Raw genomic sequence first — 18107 nt, 5'->3', positions numbered from 1 at the left:
AAATTGAAGCCTTATGTCAAGGACTGAATAAAAAGCTCTGGGATAAATTGGGGTGGGGAGCTGGAGATGGCTGGTTTCTGAAAGCAACGGAGGCCAGGACTAGTCACCTCTCTTATCACCTAACCCAATCCATGGTCCTACCATTAACCCTCCTGAAACACCATCTGCCGGTGGCTATTTGTCCATTTGAGCTGAGGAGATGAGCAAGAAGGGGTAGGAAGGGGCTAGTTTATGGATAGGGAAGTAAGGGCCTTCTATAGACCAAGGAGTCCATTACTTTGATAATTGAGTCTGACAGAGTCCATATTTAGTCCTCTTTGAGGAGCTTTATAAGACTATACTAAAGGACCAACCAGAGGCCAAGCCACTAACTTGAAAAATAAAGCACAAGAAGTTTTATTATTTTTCTTGACCCCTAAAGGGGGTCATGGATATTTTCTATCTCTTCACAGTCATACAAGGATGAATCTATTTGAGTTAGGGTTCTGAAAAATCAAACTCCTGAATGTTATTTCATGAAATAATATATCGAGATTCTGATTTGGCTGGACTCAAGGAGCCTAAGAAACTTGAAGTTTAAGGTGGAAAACACCGATTTGCAGATACCCCTTTGTTAAGTGTAGTAGATACCAATGTGCCACCCAAGACTTTCCTTGTGATGGACGTATTGCCCCAACTGAGCCTTTAGCTTCTGGCCTCTTCAGGGATTATCTCAGCCTCAGAAACTTCAAGACCACATCTCATTTAAGGCAGCCCAATGACTGAAGGGGTGAAACATCATGGTTAATGTGGCCCAACTTAGGATAAAACTGAAAGGCCATTCTAAAAACTGCTCCTGGAGGAGTTGGTCAAGGCTACAACTGGATCTGCATCATAGCTTGATTTTTTTTCTCTGCCATCTTTTCCCTCCTTTCCACTCCTTAAATATCCTGTACAACCCTAACATTTGGTACTGGAAGAGATTCGAGAAAGTACATACTCAAGGTAAGATGTTAGAGTTGTAACACCTGCTGCCTGTCAGGTAATGAAGATCCCCATCCCTGTTGTAGGAGAAGCACAGATAACCCCTGGTAGCAGTCTGATCATTAAGATTTACTGATGGTGGGGCACCTGGGTGGCTCAGTTGGTTGGGCGACTGCCTTCAGCTCAGGTCATGATCCTGGGGTCCTGGGATCCAGTCCCGCATCGGGCTCCCTGCTCAGCAGGGAGTCTGTTTCTCCCTCTGACCCTCCCCCCTCATGCTCTATCTCATTCTCTCTCTCAAATAAATAAATAAAATCTTAAAAAAAAAAAAGATTTACTGATGGTGTATTGGGGTGATAGGTTGGTGAAAATACAATTAATTGGTATGGCATAGCAGGCACCTGTCAAAGGTGTTCTATTAACATGTGTTCCCTATCTACCTAGGATGAAGGTAACAGGAGAACTACTCCATCTGTACAAAAATCAAGATGGTCAGGAGGCTAAGGGCAGTTTATCCAATCAATATTCATAATCCTGTACCTTGTGTTTAGACTTGGAATTTACTAATTGAATGTCTTCCCTCCTGGGAGGAAAAACTCAGCAGAACCTTGGGAAGAGTACATGGTGATGATTCCATTAGTTCTTTCTCCTAAGGGACCTACAGCCATTTATTCTCTGCTAGAGCCCATTATCACCCTCGGGTGCATGGCACACAGCCATTGATTTGGTGGAGGCTTTTCTACAGCTTAAGGGGCTCAGATGCACTTTTCATTCACCTGAAATGAACTTTGGGCACATTGGTAATTTCACCTGAAGGTTGGTTAAATTTCACTTTGTTACAATATAGCTCAGAGTCCTGGAGCCGTGCTCTACCAGTGTTCTGTGATGATGAAAGGGTTCTATCATCTGTGTTGTTCAATTTAGTAGACAGTAGCCACACATGGCTATTAAGCACTTGAAATGTAGCTTGTTGGAGGCCTTAGGTTACACACACTTCAGAACATGGAAAATGAACACTAGGTAAATACCTAAGTTTGACTCCTAGATTACTTGGTATTTCAAGCCAAAGATGGATGGCTGCTGCACAGTCATCCCACTCAAGAGTAACCTTAAACAGTGAAGAGGAGTAAATCCTCCCAACGGGTACAGCTTCAGCCAGTGCATCCATTTTACGTAAAAGTCTTCATTGTGAGGTTTAAATACATACATATATACTAAGGGGCAATGGCAAATGGCTTGACTCCTAGTCAGAGGCCTAGAAGGAGAAAAACTGAAGACAAGGTGGTATAGGGTAGAGATAGGTGGATGGGCATATGGGTATAGATCAAAGTGTCTTTATAGAGCAATGAACACCATCAGAAAGCATCTACCAGAAAAGAGTGCTAGTCCTACTGGGTATTTATCCCAAAGATACAAATGGAGGGATCCGAAGGGGTATGTGCACCCCGAAGTTTATAGCAGCAATGTCCACAATAGCCAACTGTGGAAAGAGCCAAGATGTCCATCGACAGATGAATGGATAAAGAAGATGTGGTATATATATACAATGGAATATTATGCAGCCATCAAAAGGAATGGGATCTTGCCATTTGCAACAACGTGGCTGGAACTGGAGGGTATTATGCTGAGTGAAATAAGTCAATCAGAGAAAGACATGTATCATATGACCTCACTGATATGAGGAATTCTTAATCTCAGGAAACAAACTGAGGGTTGCTGGAGTGGTGGGGGGTGGAAGGGATGGGGTGGCTGGGTGATAGACATTGGGGAGGGTATGTGCTATGGTGAGTGCTGTGAATTGTGCTAGACTGTTGAATCACAGGTCTGTACCTCTGAAACAAATAATACATGTTGAAGAAGGAAGAAAGGAGAAAGAAGAAGAAAGCAGGAGAGAAAGTATGAAAGGGGGGAAATCGGAGGGGGAGACGAACCATGAGAGACAATGGACTCTGAAAAACAAACAGGGTTCTAGAGGGGAGGGGGGTGGGAGGATGGGTTAGCCTGGTGATGGGTATTAAAGAGGGCACATTCTGCATGGAGCACTGGGTGTTATATGCAAACAATGAATCATGGAACACTACATCAGAAACTAATGATGTAATGTATGGTGATTAACATAACAATAAAAAATTTTAAGAAAAGAGTGCTAGTCAAATAGATACTATATGAAGATCTGCAATGTTTAGCAGTTCTGAAACTGGCACCTCATTTTATACCACTATAGGCCAAAAGAAAAATGTTGTCAAGGGTTAAGATGGCTGCCAACTACCACATACGACCTAAGGCCATATGGAAGTCCATGACATTGCTACTCTCTCTCCAAAGTTTGGGTTACAGAAGTCTATAGAAGGCCCAGCTAGAAACCACTGGGGTGATAAATTCTATAGATTTGAAAAATAAACCACAGCTTAATATATAGCTGATAGGTTAACCAGAAAAAACATGACCAGCAGAAAAAGCATTTCAAAGTTCAACATTCAACTCACAATAAAAACTCTCAACAAAATGGGTTTGAGGGGAAATATACCTTTTCATAATACAGGCCATATATGAAGAACACAGAGATATCTTATTCAATGGTGAAAAACAGCTTTTCCTCTAAGATCAGGAACAAAACAAAGATGTCCACTCTTACCACTTATTCCACATTGTACTCTCCCCAACAAGGACCAATTTGGTGGGTAGGAAAATGGTAGACCTCTGTTTCCTGGGCCATAAGTTTAGTGATTTATTTTCTTAAAGAGGATAGAGAGCTTAAGTTTATGCCTTTTACACAGTCACTCTGCGTATACTCTCCAAATACTGGGTTTGTTCTTTGGTTTCTAGTCCTCCATCCTCCTTTGACCCTATAAATTCAGACAATGAAGTAATTTGCCTAGTTCAAGCACCCCTAATGGGAAAGAGTCTTCCTAACTTATCTTGGTAAGATGTTTCATCCAACACAAGCTTCCACAATAGGGACACACTGCCCCCGAAGTAGTTCAGGATCTCCATGGTAGAAAAAGATAAGGTTCCCACAGCATCTTTGTCTCAGGTAAAGGTATGGGACGTGATGGAATTGGGACTGCATGATAAACACTGACTGGGGCAAATGACAAACTACTGGTGGAGGCAAATAGGAGTCTTCTGGGAGACTCTGGAATTTAAAAACCTTAGAGGTTGGGACATACCCTCAAAGCATGTACATGTGATTATATAATTCTAGGATGGAGGACAGCACTGATCCATCATTAATTAGAAAACAGGGTATCCTGTGTTTGTCCTCAGAAATTATGAAATACATACTCTGTGACTGTATTTCAAGTGTTTGGGTAACTTCGTGGGGGTTGAAGCTAAAGTCTAAGAAATTACCCTTCTCTTCCAGGGTAAGGGAGAATCTGAAGGAAAAGAAGGCATTTCCTAGGGTCAGAGGCCCCCATTTTACAGACCTTAGACTGAATGGACAGCCATACTTTCTCAGGGCTTTGAGTCCCACACATATAGAAGACTAGAAACTTCAGTACAGGTGTTTTAAGGACTAGGGGATATGGAATAATTTTTGCCAATAGCTTAGTTCTCCTTACCACTTCTAAGCCAGGATTGCATTTTCATGTTTTAACCATTTAAAAAAAAAAAGTGTTGTGATGAGCACTGGGTGTTATATGCAAACAATGGATCATGGAACACTACATCGAAGACTAATGAAGTACTGTATGGTGACTAACATAACAGTAAAAAATGTAAAAAAAGATTAAGTTTCTTGTGATTTAGAAGTCAATGGTGTGAGGCATGAGACTCTAGAGCAATGCATAAGTAGGCATTATCTTAGTTGGTCCAAGTTGTTTATTGATTTGAGGGGCTTTTAGGAACAAAGGAATCAAACATCACTAGCATGAATATATAAAAAGTAACAATGGTTGATGAACATCATTAGGAAGTAGTTATAAGTCATGTTAGAAACAGGAGTAACCTATTACCCAGCTGGTTTCCTCCAGAGAGAACTAAAATGGAATTACAATTGGTATTGAGCTCAGTAGTTGAAAAAAAAAAAAAAACTCAGAACTTTGGACTGGAGAGGAGGATAAAATCCCTGTCCCCAGTCTTTTCTGCTTTCTTCCATGAGGATTTATCTTATTTCCCAGAAATGAACATTCTCGTCCTTCTTGGACTTATTCCTTCCCAAGAGGAAAAGATTTGATTGTACATTAATAAAGCTGATGCTCTATTCTGATCTGGTTGCTAGTGTCTTTTCCATTGTTAATGATAACTTCAGAAAGGGGAAGTTCTGCGTTTTGGGAGGGCTGATAACATCTATTCCCACCTGTTTAGAGAAATGAGTTACTGTGTGCAGCACTCATGAAGTCTGCTCAGCTGTTTGATTTCATCTGTTCCTGTATGTTCAGTTAGCCAACATATAGTACATCATTAGTTCCTGATGTAGTGTTCAACGATTCATTAGTTGAGTAAAACACCCAGTGCTCATCACAACACATGCCCTCCTTAATGCCCATCACCCAGTTACCCCATCCCCCCACCTACTTCCCTTCTGTAACCCTCCATTTGTTTACCAGAGTTCAGAGTCTCTCATGGTTTTCCCCCTCTGATTTCTTCTCATTCAGTTTTTTCTCCCTTCCCCTGTGGTCCTCCACACTATTGCTTTTATTCCACATATGAGTGAAACCATATAATTGTCTTTCTCTGCTTGACTTATTTCACTTCATATTATACCCTCCAGTTCTGTCCATGTTGAAGCAAATGGTAGGTATTCATCCTTTCTGATGGCTAATATTCCATTGTATATATGAACCCCATCTTTATCCATTCATCTGTTGAAGGTTATCTTGGCTCCTTCCACAGTTGGCAACTGTGGACATTGCTATGAACATTGGGGTGTGTGTGCCCCACCTACATCTGTATCTTTGGGGTAAATATCTAGTGTTCCTTTGAGGTTATGGAGCACAGTGAGCTTGGAGTGGCAAAGAGGAGAGGCTGCTTTGCTCCATTCTCAAGTGGCAGGAACCACAGGATCCTAAGATATGCCTAATCAAGGGCCATCACAGCCTGACACAGAAGACTTCATTTGAGTTACACTGGATCCAGATCAGCTTGCCAAAGGAAGGTAGCTGCAGGTGAGGACAGCCTAACCCTGCTGGGTCAACAGTCTCATTAGTAAGTGTTGAAAGGCTTTTGTGAGCTGCTATATTTAGGGATAAAGTGGTTCTGGAATTTCTTACAAGATACAATTATGAACCTTCATCCTGGAATTGGAGTCTGATGACATGGGTCAACCCTCAAACATTCAGGAAGAATTATCTTTTCATGCAGCCCAAGGAAAAATACTTGGGATCTTCTCTTGTTGTTAGGTGAGAACCCATAATCAGATGTGAGGGCTGAAAGCAGGATGCCAAATTTAGATGCATAATTAAATTCCTTAATGATTTCTCCTGATTCAATTCACCCTATACATTTTTGCTAACTACTTCAGTCCACTTCTAGAAGCTGGTTTGATTTTCCTGCTAAATGGAGTATAGACTCCCTACTACATTGTTGCCTTTATAGCTGGAGTTGCTTCCTGAGGGGGGGAAAAAATCTTGGGAACATAGGCTTTTAAGCCTCCACTACTGCATCACACTCCAGGCTGCATTGCATAACCCTTCCCCCTAGGGACAGAGCACTGTATCTGAACTTCCTGGACCTTCTTTCCTAGCCCAAACTTAGTGCTGCCCAGCTATCCCATCAAACATGGTATCATTCTTGACCTGCTTCCACTCTCTCTAGGGGATCCTCTCATTTCTGGTTTTTGGTGGGAGTCTCCTGCACTGGTTTTCACTTAGCCAATATATTGAAATATATTCTGCCACTACAGTGTTTCAGCTATTGGTCCTATAGAGGTGAACATGTTCTCATGGTGCGAGTTAGTCTAGCAGGAGAAAGGGCTTCATTAAACAAACAAGTAAAAAACATGGTTCAAGCAAGATTTCTCCAAGCGATAGCTGATAGCTAAGTGATAGAAGACATAACTACACCTAGAAGAACTCTTCCAGACTGAAGAAACTGGAAATGTGAAGATATGGAGGAAGGACAGAGATTGGTATTTCCCAGGAAATAGAGAGTTGGTGTGGACAAACTGTAGAAGTGCTGGTGTTCCCAAGTGCTAATTACATTCCTTCTCCTATAGGTACATAAACACTTAAGGCTTGTGAGCCAAGTCAATATTTTAGTGCCTGTTATCAATTAGCTACTCTAAGCTCTTTACATTTGTTTATTCCCTTAGTTTTCATGACCACCTTGTAGTCTAAGTACTATTATCCGGATTTTACAGGGACTGAGCAGCAGAGGTTTGTTTCAGAGGACACACAAGTCCTAGGTAGTAGAGCTGTGATTCAAGCCCAGATAGTCTGACATGAGAATCCAGGCTTCTAACAAACATACTCAATTGCCTCACCATAGGAATTGAAGTATTGGTTTGACTAATTAAACTGAATTGGATACAGGACCAAGATCTAAAGCCATTCACCACCTGTCCACTTCTCAATCCAAGGGGATAGTTTAAAGGGCTGAGCAAACACTAGCCCACTTCATAAATAAGTCACCTTTCACCTACAGGCTACAGATGGCACCAGGATTAGAGGCAACTACTTAGGACAATGTGAACAAGTACTTGACTTTTGCAGTCACCATGAAGCTGATGGATTGATAAGCATCCCTTGTGAAAGGGCCAGTGAGAGGTGGAGAGCAGTTAGACGGGTTTCTTTCAATGCTGCTCCCTTCATGGGGGTGTAGAGGTCAGACTTCATGGACATGGAGATTAAGCGGTCATCCTCTCATTGATCCAGCAGTAGAGGCAAGCAGGAATGGGATTCCCATAGTACACCAGAGTTTGTGGGTTCCGAAAACTAGAGACTGTTAAGCAAAGTTCCAACTGCAGGAACCAAATGCAAAGTTCTAAAGGAACCTGGATAAGTCTGAAGAATATCTTTGTGGGCAAGGATAAAAAACCTTTTTGAACATTAGGCAGTCACCGGTGAGGAAGGTGACTGCTTACAAGACCTATTTCCAGAAGGATGGGTGTTTGTGGCTTGTTATTTGACAACCAAGTGATGAATAATATGCATTATTAAAGTCATTGCAGGAGAGATTACAAAGATGACCAAGCAACAAGTAACAGCAGCTAGAAGGAAAAAAATATTTTATTAGGTTAGTCACCATACAGTACATCATGTTTTTGATGTAGTGTTCCATGATTCATTGTTTACATAGGACACCCAGTGCTCCATGCAATACATGACCCCCTTAATACCCACCACCGGGCTAACCCATCCCCCCATCCCCCTCCCCTCTGAAACCCTCAGTTTCCCAGAGTCCATAGTCTCTCATGGTTTGTCTCCCCCTGATTTCCCCCACCTTCATTTTTCCCTTACTTCTCCTAATGTCCTCCATGTTATTCCTTACATTCCACATGTAAATGAAACCATATAATTGTCTTTCTCTGTTTGACTTATTTCACTTAGCATAATACCCACCAGTTCCATCCATGTTGATGCAAAATTTGGGTATTCATCCTTTCCGATGGCTGAGTAATATTCCATTATATATATGGACCACATCTTTATCCATTCATCTGTTGAAGGGCATCTCAGCTCTTTCCACAGTTTGGGTATTGTGAACATTTCTGCTGTGAACATTGGGGTGCATGTGATCCTTCTTTTCACTACATCTGTATCTTTGGGGTAAATAGTGCAATTGCTGGGTCATAGGGTAGCTCTATTTAATTTTTTGAGGAACCTCCACACTCTTTTCCAAAGTGGCTGCACCAACGTGCCTTCCCACTAACAGTGGGAGAGGGTTCCCCTTTCTCTACATCATCCAACATTTGTTGTTTCTTGCCTTGTCAATTAGAATGGCAAAAATTGACATGTACTATATTTGGATTAACCATATGTTCCCACCAACACATCCCCCCCCACACACACACACTTTACAGCTACTGATGTCACCAGCTCTATAAAAGTTTAGAGTAAGGCAGGTAATCATAAGTCTGCTTATAGGTACAGGAAGGAGAAAAGGTAATAGCTTGCATCATGAATTTTTCTCCTATTCTAGTTGTATATAGTCAGAAATCAAGCATTTTTGAAGGTGGATAAGAAGGGGTTCATGAAAGATATGTGCACTGCAGTCATTAGTAAGGACTACAGGAAATTCAGGTATCCCATTGCAGAAAGGCCTTCAGTGTAGGTCTGTGTAAAGGGAGTCTGGGCTTTCCTGTTCCCAAAAGGGAGGCTTCTTATCTTGATCTACTCAAGTGAAATCTTGGTACCGATGCAGGACATGCAAACCACAGGGAAGCCATTGATGGGGGCTTGGGACTGTCTGTGACAGAACACCACAATGAGACCTGAAGATGCAGTCACCATGGCATGTTTTCTGAAAATGACTGTTATCCCTGCTCTGACCTAGACTGTTGTTACAAAAACCAAACATTAAGACTGCTTTAAAAAAGCATCCTAAATTGAACTCAGCTCAGGAGCCATCAGCTAAGGACTGCAAACAAAAAGCTCCCAGGTGATCTGAATAGTCTTCAGCTGAAAACATTACTCAGGTACAGAAATCTAGTGAACCACCAATTGAACCATCAAATTTCAGTTCCTAAGGGAAAAAAAGTCCTATGGTAAGACCAAAGCAATACCGTGAACAAGTCAGGAAATAGGAAGATCTCCACTGGGATGTAATATCATGTCTCTAAGTGCCAGTTGCTAAGATGTGTGTTAGGTTGAGTGAAAATAGGTTGAGCAGCAACTCCTCCCATAGTACTGCTGCATTTCCTCAGGGGAATCCTTGAGGCTACCAATAGCTATGGTGCCCTACTACAAGGGGCACCTTCTCCTGGACCCAGCAGGTCTCAGTTGTCCCTGCTCTCCTCTTCCCTGCTCCAAACTCCTTCAACCTTTGATCCAGGTTTTTACCACCTTTCCTCCCCCAAAATGTCAGCAGCCACTCCCCACAACTGTAACTGGCATTGTCAGGAGGTGGTTGGTCTGCTGTAGGACTTTATCTAGATCCAAGACTGACAGTTACTAGGAAACAGATTTTAAGATATCCCTATCATGAGTCACAAAACAGTTTTCATTTTACACTGGGTCAACATAAGCTCTCCAGGGGAAGGCAGCCCCAGGTGAGGCTATCCAACTCTGCTGGGTTGACAGTCTGGTTAATAAGTGATCAACAGCACCTGAGTTTCTGAATTAAGGACACAGCTCATCCATCAGAGAGGAGTAACTGCTCCTACACTTCAAGAAAAAAAACCTTTAAAATCTGTTTTAAGGGATAGACAAAGGAGTCTCCCTATAGGAACAGGCCCTTAGATTTCACCTCTCAATAGGTTCTCAGTGCATTTCACAGCTTCTTCTGCTTGTATCAGGATTCATTCCATGAATACATAAGTAGCCTGAGCATGAGGGAAAGAGCAAAGGTTCTAGATCAGCATCACAATCCCACCTACTGGTCCAATTCCATCCCCTATAGAGCTCATATACATTCCAGAGATCTTATTGCTTAAATCAGTATTAAGAGATTAAGTAGAGACCTTTCAGGCTGAGCAGTATCTGAATACAAAACTCTAGGAGAAAATGGGGTTCTCAAGTAGAGACTCCTGAAGTATCTGTAGGTTTAACATAAGGAAGTAGGAAAGGGAACTCTTGGGTCTAGGATCCCACAAAAACGCTTAAGACTGGACTTAGCAGTACTGTTATGATCTACTCTCATCTAAAATCCAATGGCAGGAAAAGATTGCAATAGGTCACTTGAGACAAAGAATGTCAAGGACTGGAACAGCTAGCGGCCAAGAAAGTACACAGGAGGAATCATGTACTTCTAGGATGATGAAGTAGATTTCAAATCAGGAGTTTGAAAGAGAAAGGGAGAGATGAACAGGAATAGGAGAACTACCCCCCCCCCCCCCAGTAAAAGCCACTTCCTTAGAGCCTGCCTCTCCAGTTCCAGCAAGACAAAACGAATCAGAACCTAAATGAACACCAAAGTGTTTCTCAGGTTTCAAGTTACCTGAGAGGAAAGGTAGAAAGAATAAGGAATGTTCAGATTAACAGCTCTGGGGTCCTGAAGAAAGGCTTTGTAAAAGATCTCAGACAAGGCAAATATCCTATAAAATGCTCTGCACATTATGAGTCACTCCTCAAAGAAGATTTGGATGGCTTAGAGGCAGAAAGTAGCTATAAAGTAAGCCTACTGAAGGCACCAGGAGGACAATGGGCTCCAGCCACAGCTTCCTTCTGACATGGGATATTTTAAGTCACAAAAGGAACAATAACAACCAGTAACCCTATCAAGGGTGGGGGCGGTTAACTTTAAGAGATTATGCCAAAGTTAGAACCAGAGCTTGCACCAACTAAAGAAGGTCCTTCCTGCAACCTTGCATCATAAAAGACACTAAATCCAAGAGTTAGAAATACCCTTCCTGATAAAAGAGCTGTTAATTCTCTCATCCCAACCAGTAGCTAGCGTCAACCTCGAGAGTTCTTTGGGAGCTCTTCCCAGTCCTAGGTTTTCCAACAAGCCCACAACAGCAAGAACCCTGGGTAGGAAAATGAGCTCCACCTGGACTGAGGTCGTTCTTGTATTTGATCAGCTCAAAGCGTTTCTCTCAACTCAGTACGAAGTTTCACTCTCCTGTTAGTGAAAGGAAAGAAAGTGCTGTTTACTACCTAAGCCTCAACTAAATTTTGTGATTTAGTGAGATAAAAGGAACTAAGTCTAGGTGTCTCATTCATCTTGCCTGTCTTTCCCACAGCCAGACAGCAGGAAATTCCCAGTCTCTTAAAGGAAGCAGAAACAGAAAAGCAGAGAGAAACAGACACTGACAGAAAAGAGAAACTAACTTTGACAGATCCAGGTTGCTCTCCTACCACTCACAGTCAACCCCTGTTTCAGTCAGCAGCATAAACACCCTGGTGGACTGTGGAAGTCTCACTTAAATAGAAGGTGAGAGGACATGATTGGTCAGGCTGGAGCCAATGAACTTCCTGGGACTTTTTAACCATAAGCAAAATGCCAGCCCGGGATTGGTGCTGATTTTTTTTAAATTGGGAGACCCCCTGAGTGTGTACACCTGAATGATAATTAACTCTCCAGCATTTATTATCAGGATTCACAAGGGAGAAAAAAGTTTCACCTGTCAGAAATGAGCTAGAATCTGAAATTTGATAGTAAAAAAAAAATAATAACCTCAGTAAATAGTGATAGTACACCATTCCACATGAAAAAGAATCATGGGGATGGGAGGGAGGGGGTGCCTGGGTGATAGACATTGGGGAGGGTATGTGCTATGGTGAGCACTGTGAATTGTGTAAGACTGTTGAATCACAGACCTGTACCCCTGAAACAAATAATACATTATATGTTAAAAAAAGAGAAGACTGTAGGAAGGGAAAAATGAAGGGGGAGAATTCGGAGGGGGAGATGAACCATGAGAGACTATGGACTCTGAGAAATGAAGTGAGGGTTCTAGAGGGGAGGGGGGTGGCGGGATGGGTTAGCCTGGTGATGGGAATTAAAGAGGGCACGTACTGCATGGAGCACTGGGTGTTATATGCAAACAATGAATCATGGAACACTACATCAAAAACTAATGATGTAATGTATGATGATTAACGTACCATAATAAAAAAATGTAAAACAATAAATCTTCATTTCCTTATTACTACAGAGGAACCAAATCATGTCACTTTCTGTGTGAATAGAAGCCACTGTGTACATCCTCCTTTGAAGGTCTCTTCTTAGTGGCCCTAACCCTCTTCTTCCAGAAATATGTTTGGAGAAAACAAGAATGTGTAACCGGTGGCCATTCAGTCACTTCGTGGTCTCAAGCAGATGGTCGCTCTTGATATCAAAACCCACTTTTCATGTCTGAGAATGTTTCTCATCAATACATCCATGTCCTCAGCCCCGAGCTTAGGAAAATTGGTGAAATCTCTAACGAGGTCAGCAGGAATACAATTATTATCCTTACCCTGACAAAACCACCTTAGTAAAAGAGGGCTTATGCTGGCAGGAGACTATTCATAAGTTTGTGAATCTTCTCTCCAGCAGCTGTACCAGCAGCATCACCTTAGACATGTTAGAAGGTGAATTCTTAGTCTTCTGAATCAGAAACTCTTGGGATAACATGTGCGGTTGAACAAAGCCTCCATGTGGTTGTAATGTATATTACAGGTGGACAACCACTGCTCTGTACCAATTCAGTCAGAATCCGGGGGTTGTGTTGCTTTCCTAAACATCAAGCTGAGGGTTTCAGAGGGGAGGGAAGTAGGGGGAAGGAGTAACAGGATGCTGGGTATTAAGGAGGGCACAAGTTGTGATGAGCACTGGGTGTTATATGCAACTAATGAATCACTGAACACCACATCAAAAACTAATGATGTGCTACACAGTGGCTAACTGAACATAATAAAAACAAACAAACAAACAAACATCAAGCATACCTTTTAAAAGCTCTCTGGGTGATTTCCATGTGCATTCAAGGTTGTCAACCACTGCCTTCATTATGCATGGATTCAGTGACCATCTCTGTGCAAACTGAAGGTGATTACTGAATCTTTAATTCTGGTCCAGACCTCCGTCATCTCCCTCAGGCCAATATATCCAACTGACTTATAGAGAATAATTACATGTAGGACTAGGTGCCAAGTGCTTTACAATTTTACCATTTCATTTAATCCCTGTGACGTCGCTATTTTCATATTCCTTTCATAGTTGAACTGAAGATTTTAAATATTAAATAACCAACTCAAAATTAAACATTTAGATAAGAGAAATCTTAGTGGGGGGGGGAGCAAGATGGTGGAGAAGTAGGAGACCTAAGTTTCATCTGGTCCAGGAATTCAACTAGATAGGGATCAAACCATCTGAACACGTACGAACTCAACAGGAGATTGAAAAGAAGAATAGCAGCAACTCTCTGAACAGAAAAGTGACCACTTTCTGGAAGGTCTCTTCTGATTTGTTTAGTGTATATTTTTCTGGGGATGTTGTTACCCTGTTAGCATTTTGTTTTCTCATTCATCTATTCTCCTCTGGACAAAATGACAAGATGGAAAAAATCACCTCAAGAAAAAGAATAAGAGGCAGTACTGACAGCCAAGGACCTAATCAATACAGACATTAGTAAGATGTCAGAACTAGAGTTCAGAATGATGATTTTAAAGATACTAGCTGGGCTGGAAAAAAGCATGGAAGATATTAGAGAAACCCTTTCTGGAGAAATAAAAGAACTAAAATCTAACCAAGTCGAAATCAAAAAGGCTATTAATGAGGTACAATAAAAAATGGAGGCTCTAACTGCTAGGATAAATGAGGCAAAAGAGAGAATTAGTGATATAGAAGACCAAATGATGGAAAATAAAGAATCTGAGAAAAGGGGAGATAAACAACTACTGGATCATGAGGGCAGAAATCAAGAGATAAGTGATACCATAAGACAAAACAATATTAGAATAATTGGGATCCCAGAGGAAGAAGAAAGAGAGAGGGGGGCAGAAAGTATATTGGAGCAAATTATAGCAGAGAACTTCCCTAATATGGGGAAGGAAACAGGCACAGAGAACCCCCCTCAAAATCAATAAAAATAGGTCAACACCCTGACATCTAATAGTAAAACTTACGAGTCTCAGAGACAAAGAGAAAATCCTGAAAGCAGCTCAGGAGAAGAGATATGTAACCTACCATGGTAGAAACATTAGATTGGCAACAGACCTGTCCACAGGGACCTGGCAGGCCAGAAAGGACTGGCATGATATCTTCAGAGCACTAAATGAGAAAAATATGCAGCCAAGAATACTATATCCAGCTAGGCTGTCACTGAAAATAGAAGGAGAGATAAAAAGCTTCCAGGACAAACAAAAACTAAAGGAATTTGCAAACATAAAACCAGCCCTACAAGAAATATTGAAAGGGGTCCTCTAAGCAAAGAGAGAGCCTAAGAGCAACATAGAACAGAAAGGAACACAGACAATACACAGTAACAGTCCCCTTACAGGCAATACAATGGCACTAAATTCCTATCTTTCAATAGTTACCCTGAATGTAAATGGGCTAAATGCCCCAATCAAAAGACACAGGCTATCAGATTGGATAAAAAAAACAAGACCCATTGATATGCTGTCTGCAAGAGACTCATTTTAGACCCAAAGACACCCCCAGGTTGAAAGTGAGGGGCTGGAAAACCATTTACCATGCTAATGGACACCCAAAGAAAGCTGGAGTGGCAATCCTTATATCAGACAAATTAGATTTTAAACCAAAGACTATAATAAGAGATGAGGAAGGACACTATATCATACTTAAAGGGTCTATCCAACAAGATCAAACAATTGTAAATATCTATGCCCCTAAGATGGGAGTAGCCAATTATATAAACCAATTAATAACAAAAGCAAAGAAACGCATCGACAACAATACAATAATAGTGGGGGACTTTAACATCCTGCTCACTGAAATGGACAGATCATCTAAGCAAAATTTCACCAAGGAAATAAAGACTTCAAATGACACACTGCACCAAATGGACTTCACAGACATATTCAGAACATTCCATCCCAAAGCAACAGAATACACATTCTTCTCTAGTTCCCATGGAACATTCTCCAGAATAGATCACATCCTAGGTCACAAATCAGGTCTTAACCAGTACCTAAAGACTGGGATCATTCCCTGCCTATTTTCAGACCACAATGCTTTGAAACTAGAACTGAATCACAAGAGGAAAGTTGGAAAGAACTCAAATACATGGAGGCTAAAGAGCATCCTACTAAAGAATGAATGGATCAACCAGGAAATTAAAGAAGAATTAAAAAAATTCATGGAAACAAAGGAAAATGAAAACACAACTGTTCAAAATCTTTGGGATACAGCAAAGCTGGCCCTAAGAGGAACGTATATAGCAATACAAGCCTTTCTCAAGTAACAAGAAAGGTCCCAAATACACAACCTAACCCCACACCTAAAGGAGCTGGAGAAAGAACAGCAAATAAAGCCTAAACCCATCAGGAGAAGAGAAATAATAAAGATCAGAACAGAAATCAATGAACTAGAAACCAAAAGAACAGTAGAACAGATCAACGAAACTAGGAGCTGGTTCTTGGAAAGAATTAACAAGATTGATAAACTCCTGGCCAGACCTATCAAAAAGAAAAGAGAAATGACCCAAATAAATAAAATCATGGATGAAAGAGGAGAGATCACAACCAACACCAAAGAAATACAGACAATTATAAGAACATATTATGAGCAACTCTATGCCAGCAAATTAGATAATCTGGAAGAAATGGATGCATTCCTAGAGATGTATCAACTACCAAAACTGAACCAGGAAGAAATAGAAAACCTGAACAGACCTATAACCACTAAGCAAACTGAAGCAGTCATCAAAAATCTCCCAAAAAACAAAAGCCCAGGGCCAGATGGCTTCCCAGGGGAATTCTACCAAACATTTCAAGAAGAATTAATACCTATTCTTCTGAAACTATTCCAAAAAATAGAAATGGAAGGAAAACTTCCAAACTCATTTTATGAGGCCAGCATTACCTTGATCCCAAAACCAGACAAAGACCCCATCAAAAAGGGGAATTACAGACCAATATCCTTGATGAACATGGATGCAAAAATTCTCACCAAAATACTAGCCAATAGGATCCAACAGTACATTAAAAGGATTATTCACCATGACCAAGTGGGATTTATCCCGGGGCTGCAAGGTTGGTTCAACATCCACAAATCAATCAATGTGATACAATACATTAATAAAAGAAAGAACAACAACCATATGATCCTCTCAATAGATGGAGACAAAACATTTGACAGAGTACAGCATCCTTTCTTGATCAAAACTCTTCAGAGTATAGGGATCGAGGGTACATACCTCAATATCATAAAAACCATCTATGAAAAACCTACAGCGAATATCATTCTCAATGGGGAAAAACTGAGAGCTTTCCCCCTAAGGTCAGGAACATGGCAGGATGTCCACTATCACCACTGCTATTCAACATAGTATTAGAAGTCCTAGCCAGAGCAATCAGACAATAAAAAGAAATAAAAGGCATCCAAATTGGCAAAGAAGAAGTCAAAATCTCACTCTTTGCAGAAGATATGATACTTTATGTGCAAAACCCAAAAGACTCCACCCCAAAACTGCTAGAACTCATACAGGAATTCAGTGGCAGGATATAAAATCAATGCACAGAAATCAGAGGCATTCATGTACACCCACAACAAGACAGAAGAAAGAGAAATTAAGGAGTCGATCCCATTCACGATTGCACCCAAAACCATAAGATACCTAGGAATAAATCAAACCAAAGAGGCAAAGGATCTGTACTCAGAAAACTATAACATACTCATGAAAGAAATTGAGGAAGACACAAAGAAATGGAAAAACGTTCCATGCTCATGGATTGGAAGAACAAATATTGTGAAGATGTCAATGCTACCTAGAGCAATCTACACATTCAATGCAATCCCCATCAAAATACCATCCACTTTTTTTCAAAGAAATGGAACAAATAATCCTACAATTTGTATGGAACCAGAAAAGACCCCGCATAGCCAGAGGAATGTTGAAAAAGAAAAGCAAAGCTGGTGGCATCACAATTCCGGACTTCCAGCTCTATTACAAAGCTGTCATCATCAAGACAGTATGGTACTAGCACAAAAACAGACACATAGATCAATGGAACAGAATAGAGAGCCCAAAAATGGACCCTCAACTCTATGGTCAACTCATCTTTGACAAAGCAGGAAAGAATGTCCAATGGAAAAAAGACAGTCTCTTCAACAAATGGTGTTGGGAAAATTGGACAGCCACATGCAGAAGAATGAAACTGATCCACTTCCTTACACCACACACAAAAATAGACTCTAAATGGTTGAAAGACCTCAATGTGAGACAGGAGTCCATCAAAATCCTAAAGGAGAACACAGGCAGCAACCTCTTCGACCTCAGCCAAGTCAACTTCTTCCGAGAAACATTGCCAAAGGCAAGGGAAGCAAGGGCAAAAATGAACTATTGGGACTTCATCAAGATAAAAAGCTTTTGCACAGCAAAAGAAACAGTCAAAAAACCAAAAGAAAACCAACAGAATGGGAGAAGATATTTG

Source organism: Neomonachus schauinslandi, chromosome 11, assembly GCF_002201575.2.
Source record: "Neomonachus schauinslandi chromosome 11, ASM220157v2, whole genome shotgun sequence".
NCBI classification, from domain to species: domain Eukaryota; kingdom Metazoa; phylum Chordata; class Mammalia; order Carnivora; family Phocidae; genus Neomonachus; species Neomonachus schauinslandi.
The sequence above is the reverse complement of the archived record's forward strand: the minus strand, read 5'-3'. Positions refer to the sequence as shown.